Consider the following 13,863-nt stretch of genomic DNA (forward strand, 5'->3'; position numbering starts at 1 on the left):
CTTGTGGGAAGTGCAGAAAGGGACATGATGGGGTCTGTCGATCGGGTGCTTGCTACAAATGTGGCAAGGAGGGGAATATCGCCAAGGATTGCCCCAAGGGATTTATGGTTTGCTTTCATTGCAACCAGACTGGCCATCGGAAGGCCGAGGGCCCGCAGTTACATCAGGGATCAGCACAGGGATCTGCGCCTGTTGCTAGAGTTACCGAGGCTAGGCAAGCGAAGGCCAAGGCACCGAAGGTTCGCAGGAGAGCCTTCCAGTTGACGGCCGAGGAGGTCTGCGCAGCGCCCGATGTTGTGGCTGGTATGTATTCTTTATTTATTTATGCTGAGTTGAGATATTGTGCTTATATTAAGATATGCGTAGGTACTTTTCTTGTGAGTTCTGTACCTGCCTTAGTGTTATTTGACTCGGGAGCGAGTCGATCATTTGTGTCGATACCGTTTAGTCGGCACATCAGTAGCCGACGAGAGGCGTTGAGTCGACCTCTACGAGTTTCCATAGCTGACAAGCGAGCGGTGTATGCTACGGATGTGATTCGAGGATGTGTACTCGAGATCTTCGGTGTTGAGTTCCATATAGATCTGGTCCTGATAGCGATGGGGGACGTGTGTGTCATAGTGGGCACGGATTGGTTGAGCCGATTTGGGGCTGTCATAGACTATGAGCGACAGTTGGTGACGATACGAGACCCTAGTGGGGGAGTACTTATGGTATACGGCGAGGGTACCCGTTCCGGGTCAGCATTTTGTTCAGCTTCTAGAGCGAGGTGGAGAGTACAGCAGGGCAGTAGCGGGTTTGTGGCATATGTGATGGATTCACGAGTGGCCGCCAAGGGGCCAAGTTCGGTTGATGACGTGCCGATAGTGCGTGAGTTCCCGGATGTGTTTCCTGAGGAGTTGTCGGGTGTGCCTCCCGAGAGGCAGGTGGAGTGTTGTATCGATTTGGTTCCGAGGGCAGCGCCTATCGCCAATGCGCCTTATCGCCTTGCGCCGCCAGAAATGCAGGAGTTATCCTCGCAGCTTCAGGAGCTGCTAGGGAAGGGGTTTATTCGACCGAGTAGCTCGCCATGGGGAGCGTCGATCCTTTTTGTCAAGAAAAAGGATGGTTCACACCGGATGTGTATTGATTACTGGGAGTTGAACAAGTTGACGGTCAAGAACCGTTACCCATTACCGAGGATCGACGATTTGTTCGATCAGTTACAGGGAGCGTCTTGGTTCTCCAAGATCGATCTGAGGTCTGGATATCATAAGATAAGAGTGTGTGACGAGGATATCCAAAAGACGGTGTTCTGAACTCGTTATGGGCATTACGAGTTTGTGGTGATGCCTTTTGGGCTCCACAATGCACCGGGAGCGTTCATGGATCTCATGAACAGGGTATGCAGACCGATGTTGGACCGATCGGTGATCGTGTTCATTCATGACATCCTGGTGTATTCAAGGTCTCGGGAGCAGCATGAGGAGCATTTGAGGGAGATCCTTGGGGTTTTGAGATCAGAGAGGCTGTACGCCAAATTCTCCAAGTGTGACTTCTGGTTGCGAGAGGTTCAGTTCTTGGGGCATCTCGTCAATCAGAAGGGGATATTGGTCGATCCGGCCAAGATTGAGGCAGTGATGAGTTGGGAGGTGCCGAGATCTCCCACCGAGATCAGGAGTTTTCTAGGGTTGGCCGGCTATTATCGGAGATTTATCAAGGATTTCTCCAAGATTGTCGTTCCTCTCACCAGGTTGACCCGGAAGGGTGTGGCTTTTAGTTGGGGTCCTGAGCAGCAGGCCTCGTTTGAGACTCTTCGCCAGAGGTTGTGCGAAGCCCCGGTGTTATCCCTTCCAAAGGGAATGGAGGATTTTGTGGTGTACTGCGACACATCGATATCGGGGTTGGGTGCGGTGCTTATGCATAGAGGGCATGTGATAGCGTATGCATCGAGGCATCTGAAGCCTCATGAGACAAGGTATCCCACCTATGATCTGGAGTTGGGGGCAGTGGTGTTCGCTCTCAAGATCTGGCACCATTATCTGTATGGGGTTCGGTGTACCATATACACGGACCACAAGAGTTTGAAGTATCTGATGGATCAGCCCAACCTGAATATGCGCCAGAGGAGATGGTTGGATGTGGTAAAGGATTACGATTGTGAGATCCTGTACCACCCGGGCAAAGCTAATGTTGTAGCTAATGCTCTGAGCCGTAGGGCGGGGAGTTCCCCGATTCGAGACATTTGTATGCGATTGACGGTGATGACTCCGGTGATGGACACCATTTGGGAGGCCCAGGTAGAGGTCGTGATGCCAGAGAACTGCAAAAGGGAGCGGGTGATCGGGCAGGTGCCCAAGTTCATTACCGATAGCCGAGGGCTGATGACCTTTCGAGGTCGGGTTTGGGTGCCGTATGCAGGCGGGGCACGTACCATTCTGATGGAGGAGGCGCACAGATCGAGGTTCTCGATCCATCCCGGGACCACTAAGATGTACTTGGATCTGAAGAAAGATTATTGGTGGCCCAGTATGAAGAGGGATGTCGCATGGTTTGTCGAGAGGTGCTTGACCTGTCGCAGGGTTAAGGCCGAGCACCAGCGTCCGCATGGCAAGTTGCAACCACTTGAGGTTCCCCAGTGGAAGTGGGAACATGTTTCTATGGATTTAATCACCAAATTGCCGAGGAGTGCGAGGGGCGTCGATGCAATTTGGGTGATAGTCGACCGGCTGACTAAGAGCGCTCACTTCCTTGCTATTAGTGAGAGCAAGGTTCTAGTCCAATATCCAAGCCTTATAAGGTGTTAGTGGCACAAAAACACCGCTTGATGGTGTTTACGGTTCAAGGATATCCCTTGACCGTAAACACAAGTGTTCTTGAGGGTTTTTGATGTTCTTCAATGGTTTAGCAAGTACTCTAAGCAAAGAACTTGTTAGGAGGAGTGTACTTACTTATAGGAAGCTTGTACGAGTGTTTAGGGGCCAAAAACACTAGTGTGTGTTCTTGGTGTTCTTGGTGTTTTGAAGAACACTTGAAGATCTATGAAAAAGACAAGATTTCATGGATGAAATCATGTATAAACACTAGATAAGGTGTTATAACAACAAAACAAGTGAAGAAACACCTACATGTTTGGAAGATTTGGAAGATGATCCTATGATAGTTGAGAGAAAAAGTTGGGTGTTCTTGAGCTAGGAAGTGAGAAGTGGGTAAGATAAGGAGTAAATTCATGCTATATGCATGAGTTCTTGGTCAAAGAGGAGTTTACGGCCCAAACTCCTCATGTTTGGCCGTAAACACCTAACCAAGGTGTTGTTTGTTTATTTGATACCCAACACTCCTAAAAGATACTTCCATTCATTTATTCATTTGACGAAAATTTAAAATGAAAACACCCAAATGGACTTTAAACCGGCTAAAAACTTCCAAAATGAATTTGACTATTATTTGTAGTGCTTGACTGTAGAATTTATACAAATGAAAATTTCGGTTTGTCACAGTCCAAAATGATGTACATGACATAATACATCATAACTTATGATATATTTTGATACTTGGCATTGAAAGTTAATATTTCCATGAAATAAATAATTTTCATTAATTACAAGAATTATATTTATTTATCAAGGATCAAATTCTTATAAATAATATATTTGCATCAAGTTGTTGTTAGTGTGACCCTTTAGGATCATATATTATCTAGCAATATCATTCTATAATGACTCCTGGGCATACAGTTCTTTCAATCTCCCACTTGTACAAGACTTATCATAGATTGATATAAACAGTGGTGAACATCTATCAATATTTCACTGCCCCTAGTTATATATGACTTAGTGCCATTCTATCAACATCCAATTCCCAAAAGCTCAAAGCATCATTTGATGTATATGAAAGTCGCTTTTATAACTTCCCAGTTAACGATCGCAATCAATCTCATCTTGACTACATAAGCCTCTTGCATAGTTCATACCATACATGAAAATGGATTTTATAACTTCCCAGTTAACGATCAACAATTGAACATATCAAAGCACAGTACTCCCTACACTTAAGTCCCACTATGTATCTCAGGTGTTAAGGATACAAATATAATACCTTTTAATCAAGTCACTCATAACTACGATGTATGAGATGATCTTGATGTGCGTGCGTTCAATACTAGTTCTCTAATAAGTACCTATAAACATTGTTACAACCACTTGCCTACTTTCATCTAGTGAGAGTCAACCAGTCCAATTCATATTAGTTTTACTTCATAATTGGTCTCACAATTATAACCAACAATGAACTTTTAGAATAATAAGATTATTCATGGATTAAACATGTTAAGAGAGAACACAACAAGTATTAATGTGATGATCATATCCCAATATATCAAAACATTATTTTATAGTTGTTGTTGTTACAATGTTCCAATATCCAAATACTAAATCCAAAACAAAATCCCATTTCTAGAATAATAAAGTCCTATAGCTAAAGTGTAATCATTCATACTTAGCTTAAAAGAAAATGGCTTTATTAATGGGTTCGACTAAATTTAATTTGTATGAATTATGTGAATACTATCATCTCCATATTTCACTTTACTCTAGGTATAGTTAAATATCTTTGCGAATATCATTGGCATTCTTTCATGACATAGAGTCTCTTTGCTTGATTAGGTATACTCTCGAAGTCACAAAGATTTCTATGTGATCCTTGAATGGCAGAAATCAACATAGTTTTTCAATAACTCATTCATTTAATCATATTTGACTTCAACTTCTAAAGTATTGTATTCTTATTTCGTAGTTGACTGTGTCATTATGTTTTGCTTGGACCTCATTCCAATTAAACTTACTCTTCATTCCATAATGAAGTCATAATCCAATTATAACTCATAATTATCTATATTTGTTTAGAAATCAGAATCATATGTAGCTTTTCACATGAAGATTTTATTCTAAACTAATTATCTAATATATGTTCTCTTAGTTCTTCTAAAGTCCTCTTAGAATGTCCTTATAGTCATCTAGTGATTTAACCATGTATTCAGCTTTTATCTCATGATAAGACATAAATGATGGATTCATTTTCCAAGCGAATAGAATATAAATCATTTCATCTAGCTAAAACCTAGGTGCTAGGTCCCTTTAAGATAGACTTAAAATGATGTCATTTGATAATGCCAAGAATCCTCCAAAAGAAATCGTGTATTTGACCTCTTTCAAGAAATTTTCAATTCATGCAAAAGAATTTAAAACTTTTAACATTCATCTTTATCTATCTATATAGATTTTACATTCCAATAATGTATCTTGTTAATCCTATGTCTTTAATGTTAAAAATACTTTCCAAGACAATTTGAAACAACCTTGCATAGTCGGAATGTTATTTCAAATGATTAAGTATGTCTGACTCATACAAGATTATTAATATCACTATCCTCCCACTAGTTCTTAGAAAACACACGTGTTTATTTCATTTTGATATAAAAGCATACCTTGTATCTTCATATTAAAATTACTATTCCAACCTTGATGTGTTTGCTTTACATCCACAAGTGGATCTTAAATATTACACATTTTATTAGGATAACATGGATTAAGAAAACCTTCAGTCCAATCTATATAAATATCTTCTAGTAGATGTCTATTAAGAAAAGCGGTTTTCTTGAAATCTATTTGCTATATCTGACATTAAGAATATGAAATTATAGTAAATAATATCCTTATTGATCTAATCATAGCTACTTGTGAAAGTGGTTTGATCATAGTCAATGTCATGAATGTGATAAGGACCATATTCAATGACATGAGCATGAGAAAATCCTTTTATAACTAGATTCGCTATATGTGTATGATATCCATATATATATTATTTCAAAAAGAATCTCTTACTCCTTCTAGCCTTGCTATCGAGAGGAAGATTAATCAAGCTGATACTTGATTATTATACTTGAATTACATCTCAATGTTCATAGCTCTAAGTCATTTATCAAATTCAATATTTGATATGGCATCTTGATAGTTGATGGATTTTTTAGAAACCTTCAAGAAGAACTCATCGATGAGAGATTCCACGTTTCTCAAGTCAATGATGATTTCTACCATTAATTCGAAATGTTTGTGTTTGTAAATAACTATTATTCAAGTTCAACAATTCCTTATTGAAACTAGTGCCAACAACTGCTAGATCAGGCTATGGTTCTTCAGTTGATTCAAGTTCCATGTGCCTCTACTTGCTTTATCACTTCAAAGCTTTTTTTCTAATGACTCAACATTCATAAGATCAAGAGAACTTATTATTTGTCGGTTTGTATAATCTAAATTATCTTTTAGAGTATTCTACAGATATGTAATTTGTTGGTGTTTGTATTGAAGATACAATTAATAATGATTAAGATAAAATCCCAAGAACACAAAGGAAGAAAATTTCTACCGATTAGAAAGTAAACTTTATCTGGTAAGGTGTAATTCATCCTTTATTATCACTTAAAACTTTAGACAGTGTTACTGACTTTTATCTCAACTTTATGTTTAAAAGTTTTAACCAAGACTTCTCAATTATGCTTTACTATGTAAAATATAATTACCACTACTATAGTTCTCAATAAAGTTGACTTGGTATCTTGCATTAAATCTTAGACATTCATTAAAAATGAAGTCATACACCATAATGTTTAGTACCTCAATAATTGTTTACTGTACACTTTAGTGAAGATATGTTTAGGAATACTTTATATATATATATATATATATATATATATATATATATATATATATATATATATATATATATAAGAGTCACATGTGTCGAATAAACTATATTATTTTTCATTTATAAAATAAAGATAACATTGTCTTATATAACGTTAATTCAAAACAAGTTTAAGTCAAAAGTGTTTGCGTATAGAACTAAAATTTTGATATTTACTTTGTAATTCTATTAAGAGATCAAGTCTCATAAATAGAAGTTAATCATTTCAGATTATGAGTATTATCGTTATGAAAAACGATCAAGTAAATAATCAAACATTTAAATAAAACAAATGAGACATAAATATTTAAACTTGTGAAATTTAAAACATTGTTTTATATTGCAAGTAATTTATGTTCTAGGTATAAATAATGAACTATACTCTGAGAGTGTAGTTCCAACATGTTTGTGCTCAGTTGGTTACGCTTCTGTAAATATCTGTCAACAAGTTACAAATATTAGCTTAACATTTAAGTACCAAGTACTTGAGTGTTATATGAAAAGTATAATGTCTATCTAGTATATACCTGAAGTACTAGTCTCTTCCGGACTTTCTTTTCAGATAAGAGAAAGAGTTTCTCTTCCAGTATCCAGTTTCTCCACAAATGAAAAAAGATCCATCTACGTGGGGCTTTTTGGACTTCTTGGGCTTAAAGGTGTTCAGTCCATAAAACATGGGCTTCCTAGATCATACAACGTCACTCATTTTAGCCTCGCATTATTCCAATGTTTGAAGAAGTTTAAAACAAATATCACTGTATTTATTGGAATATTGTCTAACTTGTTACATCATCAGATATATGTATAAATTATCCAAGACTTCCTAGAAGTCAAGAATAACTATTCCTAGTGTGATGTTAGAAGCATTTGGAAAATCACAGTGATGCCTTTACTAGGTATCATACTCAGGTCTATTGCTCAAAGCAAGTTGGTTAGGACTAGAACCTTTAAGTATATATAATTTCACATCTCTCATGAGATTGTCTCTAAATACATGAACTCATTCATTGAAGTTGTATCTATTGAATGTTATTCTTTTATTAAGTCATTTAAAGAAAATAACTATTCATGATTATGAGGTTGATTATATATCTATAAAATTTTTAAAACAAAAATCCATTCAGTATTTTCAATATATAATCTTAATAATTAATACCCTTTTAGTTTTCAAAAACATTAATTATCAAATTCTAGGATCCAAGTTGTGAAACAAATGAATGGTTAAGTGACCTTTATCCCGTTCATTTGAATTCAACCCGGTAGATATCGGGAATCAATTATATCTTACTATATAATTCCTAGATTTATGGGATCGCTAATATCAAATTTCATTAGACATGTTTGATTAAATCAATGCCTCTGAACTCTCCTGCTTAGGTGGCCTTTATCATAAAATATTTCTGATCAAATCATCTAATTTAAAAAGCATGTGTAATCGGTCTATAACTTGGTTATAGAAATCGCAAATACACCTCGACCATCAAAAGATAATACTAAGGGCTTAGGTAACCTTTATCCCACTAGTGCATATAAGAGATGTGCGAGTGTTCTTTAAAATCGATTGCATAGATTGGAGGTTTGTAAGGGGTCTTTGATGTTTTTATAATTCTAGTTTAGAAATGCATATTATATCATGGTTATTGCATACTTTCAATAAACCATGTTATACTTTAAAAAATTTGTATTTTATGTAAAAATCACATTTTAACAATGTTCTTTTATAAAACCCGGTTTTATAAATTTGACGCCATCAAATATCAATAGATAGTATTAATTCGACGATTGAGAACTTTAGTACATTTCTAAACCTTTTAATAAAACTACCCTTCGTAAAATACGGTTTGGTGTTTGATAAGTTTACAAATCCTTATTTTAAACTAATATGATTTAAATCCCGAAATTTTACCGGTTACTAGTTTTAATGATAAAGCTTTTTTTATTTTAAAACTTTTTTACCATCTTAAGTTAAAAGGTAAATTTCGTTAAACCCAAACTCCATAGTGATGTTTATATATGTTCAAATATTATTTTGCATTTGAAAAACTAATTTATCAACAATAACATAATAATAACATAAACATAAATCAACACAAACATGCTATAAACATATGTGCATAAACCAAGCCATCAACTAGTAATTATTTTGTGAGCCATCACAAAAATATTAAGTCAATTCCTAAAGGGACATAATGGACATTTATCTTGTAAAATCTTTATGTGCTCCCACTTGCTTCAACACCTTAAAGCAAGTTTATAAAAATAATTTTATAAAATTTGTAAAACTTTAATAAAATCAAGTTTATAAACTTGTGATCTAAGACAACAATTCTTTGTTTTTCTATGACAACTTTTATGACTAAAAAGATTCATCTAAACTTTTATTCCTAAAAATAACAATTATAAAGATTTAAAAGTTGTCATAGAAAAAAGGTATGGATTTTTCTTCCAAAGAGAAAGCCATCCATGTTTTCCAAAAATAAAGATTTCATCAACTTAACAAAAAATCTAACGAATCTTGCAAAAATGGTTTTGATACCAATTGTTGGGTTTTATTCAAAAATAATTTTAAAAACAATTTCAAAAACAAAAAAATAGAAACAAAAGACTTTTATTTTGAAGAAAATAAAACTAGTTTTATTCCCACCAAAAGATCATTTTGCAAGACGTAGAAAGATTAAAACAATCATAGAAAGAAAAGTGTTACAGCCTTGGAAGACTTTGATTCTAATGGGAGATTGTAAGTTGATGAAGTGTGGCAAGAAACTTTGTCACACCCCAAAACCGGAACGGCGGAAACGTTCTGGGGTAGAGGACGTCATGTATAGTATCACAACAAAGGATAATAGTAAACAAGCAACGACATCCATTGCATTAATAGAATAATTCTAATACAAGCGTGTTAGTACAGTTTATAAGACACCAAAAATATGAAATCAAAATAAGATGAGTCTTGAAAAGTGCTCCATCTTCTCAAAAGCTGGCCTCGGTACCTGTCTACTGACGACCTGAGAATACAAGTTATTTTGAAAGAGTTTATCAGCATTAAAGCTGGTGAGTTCATAAGTAGTTAGTGCCAATGCTTGTATGAGAATGTTTGTACGTGTATGATGTGTAAGTTTGTAAAAATGTTTGTAGTAATTGTTTGTAAAATGTTTGTATCTCCTAGAAAACCCTATGTTTTCTACTAAAAGTAGCCTTCTACCAAGGCATCAAATACTGTATGTTTGTTCATTGTAAAAGTGAGTATTTCTCCCAAATGTGACTATCATTTGATAAAATATAGTTCTTGTATTACTGTTTATGTGAGAAGATCACAAAGTAAATGTAATAGGAAATTAACGAAGTATTGTAGTATTGTACTATAGTGACTACTACTGTATTAACTACCTTAAACCAATTGTTAATTAGGTATAATGTGATATAATTGTAACCATACTTGATCGACCTTAGTAAAACACGACGCTCGAAGACGTCAAGATGGTATGACATTCATCACCCGAAGACCTGCAGGTCCCACTGTAGCTAGCAGAAAGATGTAGGACGGTCAGTCCAGTATAGATCTATACACGAATTCATGCTCTTCTTTCAGAAGACTCTGGTTACAAGTCGAGCCATGACAGGGATGCCATGCCCCGAAGTAGTGCCTCACATTTAGGTTATAGTGTGTATGTACTGTTTGTACTAGTGTAGTGTATGTTCTCCCTGATTCTCGTCATAGTATGTTCTTTAGTATAGTATTTAGTGTATGAATAGTAAGTATTAGTACATGTTCTCTCTTTCTAGTGTGTAGTATGTTCAGTTATATAGTGCAGTGTATGTATTGTTTACAGTATGCATTGACTCATGTATGAACTGACTCTTTGTATGTTCCATAGTATTAGAAATAGTGAGTAGTATACTCCTAAACTATACCTATTATAGTTTACTAGTAATGTTATATAAGTAACTTAGCATATACACATTTGTTACCCAAAGGATTGGAAATGAAGTAAAAGCTTTATATCTACACATATATACATGATATATAACTAAGGATCAAACGATAGTCGGACAAACAACAGGGTACTCTAAGTCCACAACCAAACAAGGAACAGGAAATAACGTGAGTTATTAGTCCTAAGTCCTTCAAACCTAACTTATATAACTATATATGCATTAGACATGGTTTGGCAACATATAAGTTTCAAGAGTTGAAAGTAAAGATTTGATAATCAAGAATAAGTTTTATAAACAGTTTAACAGGTAAGAGAGTTTGATAACCATTTTGAAGTAGTTTTGTTGATAAAGCACTTAAAATTATAGAAAATCCATTTGTTTGCAAGTTATAAATCACATGTGATTGATATTATAACTAGTTTGATTCAACTTGTATTCCCCCCCCCCATAAAAGCATTTAAAAACATTTGAAAGGTTGATTAAGTGGTATGAACTCACCTGTAGTGAGTGGTTTGGATGGAAGTGTTGGACAAGGTGCTAGGTGTCAAGTGAAGGCTTGAGCACACACAATGTTCCTATTTAGCATATAAAGATATATATGTATTGAATTAGTGATTGTAACACCAATTAAGCAAGTATAAACACCCTATAACATGGAAAACACCTTGTTCTAAGTGTTAGAGGGTCATAGGGTTGCATCAAAGGAGTGTAAGGCCTTGCATTAGAGTTTACGGCCCATGGACCAAACCCCTTGGAGTTTACGGCCTAGGGTTTACGACCCTAGTGGGTTTACAGCCGTAAACCCATGGTAATTCCCACCATTTTGTAGTTTAAGGTCATAAGCTCAAGTAGGAAGGGTTCTAGTCCAATATCCAAGCTCTAGGAGGTGATGGTGGCACATATGCACCACCTTATGGTGTTTACGGCCCAAGGAGATTGCCTTGGCCGTAAACCCATGTGTTCTTGGGTATTCTTGATGTTTAAGGTCCTAAACACTTCAAGGGAGTGATCTAGACAAGTATCCAAGGCTAAGGAAAGGGACTAGGGCTCATTTTGCCCCATCTATTAGGGTTTACGGCTCAAGAACATGTCTTGGCCGTAAACACCTTTGATCTTGTGTTTCATTGAGTTTTCTAGTGGAATAAGACGTGAAACAAGCCTTATAACACACTAGGGTAAGAATACTTACAATAAAGGAGCTTGAAAGAGTGTGTAAGGGCCAAGAACACTAGTGTATGTTCTTGGTGTTCTTGGTGTTTTTGAAGAACACTTGAAGATCTAAGAAAAGTGAAGATTTCATGGATGAAATGATGTATAACTACTAGATGAAAGGTTATAACAACAAATCAAGTGAAGAAACACTTACATTTTTGGAAGATTTGGAAGATGATCTTATGATAGTTGAGAGAGAAAGTGGGAGTTCTTGAGCTAGGAAGTGAAGAATGAGAGAAATGGGGAGTAAACGCATGCTATATGCATGAGTTCACGACCTAAATGGAGTTTACAGACCAAACTCCCAGAGTTTGGCCGTAAACACCATGTTATGGTGTTAAATGCTTAATTGCTCCACTTTAATCCTAGAAGGTACTTCCTTTTATTTGTTCACTTGACGAATGTATATTAAAAACACCCAAACGGACTTTAAATCGGCTAAAAATTAGCAGAGATGAATTTGACTATTATTTGTAGTGCTTGACTGAAGTGTTTGAATAAATAGAAATTTCGGGTTGTCACATCATCCCCCCGTTAGAGGGAATTTCGTCCCGAAATTAGAGTTTAAGCAATAAAGTAGTTACAAATAACTAAGCGAAAAGATGAGGATATTTCAATTTCATTTGATCCTCGTGCTCCCAAGTGAATTCCGGTCCTCGCTTGGCGTTCCAGCGAACCTTCACTATCGGGATGCGGCTTTGCTTCGTTCGCTTGACCTGGCGGTCCACGATCTCTACAGGTTCTTCCACGAAGTTGAGGCTCTCGTTGATCTCGATTTCGTCGAGTGGAATTACAAGAGTCTCGTCGGACAGACACTTTTTCATGTTTGAGACGTGGAATGTAGAATGTATGTTACTGAGTTCGCGCGGTAGATTGAGTTTGTAAGCTACAGGGCCGATTCGGGCAAGAATCTCGAAAGGCCCTATGTATCTTGGATTTAGCTTTCCACTCTTTCCGAAGCGTATTAAGCCCTTCCAGGGTGAGACTTTCAACAGAACGTGGTCTCCCACCTGGAATTCCAAAGGTTTCCTTCGCTTGTCTGCGTAGCTTTTCTGTCGGTCTCTAGAGGCTTTCAATCGTTCTCGAATTTGAACGATTTTCTCTGTCGTTTCCTGAATGATCTCCGGACCTGTGAGAGCGCTATCAGGAACTCGCCCTTTAGCTAACTGTGTGTCAGTCACCTCAGCCCAGCACAGAGGGGATCTGCACTTTTGGCCACAGAGGGCTTCAAATGGAGCAGCCTTTATGCTCGTGTGATAACTATTGAGAACTCGAAAAGGGGCAAATGGGTATCCCATGCTTTCCCAAAGTCGATCACATAGGCTCGCAACATATCCTCTAGTGTTTGGATAGTTCTCTCACTTTGTCCGTCGGTCTGTGGGTGGTAGGTTGTACTCATGTCCAGCCTCGTCCCTAGGGAACTTTGTAGCGACTGCCAGAACCTCGAAGTGAACCTACTATCTCTATCGTAGATAATGGATATAGGGACACCATGTAGTCGTATGATTTCCCTAATGTAATGTCACACCCCCGAAACCAGACGGCGGAAACGTCCAGCGGCTTGCGTCACTTAAATTGAATATCATCACAATGAATATACATGAAGCATAACATAAACATCCCCATGCATCAATACATTACAACTGATATCGTTTACATCCAGTACATTGTTTTAAATATTACACATTCATAACATAAAGTGTTTGAGAGTTTTCAAAAACATAACATCCTAACATTACTTGATATTACCCTTCCGCTTACCTGTTACCTGAGAATACAAGTTATTTTGGAAAACGTCAACATATGAAATATTGGTGAGTTCATAAGCAATGTTGTGATAAAAATGATTTGTGTAGTTTGTAAAACCCAGAAAATCCGATATTTTTTGAAAAGACAATAGTTTATCAAAGTGTGAAGATCCATAAGTTGATGCATGAATGATTTCAAAACGTGTATAAAAAGGCAGTTTTGTATTACAATTATTTAGATTACAAG

Source organism: Lactuca virosa, chromosome 2, assembly GCF_052849685.1.
Source record: "Lactuca virosa cultivar CGN04683 chromosome 2, Lactuca_virosa_CGN04683_v6, whole genome shotgun sequence".
Taxonomy (NCBI): Eukaryota; Viridiplantae; Streptophyta; class Magnoliopsida; order Asterales; family Asteraceae; genus Lactuca; species Lactuca virosa.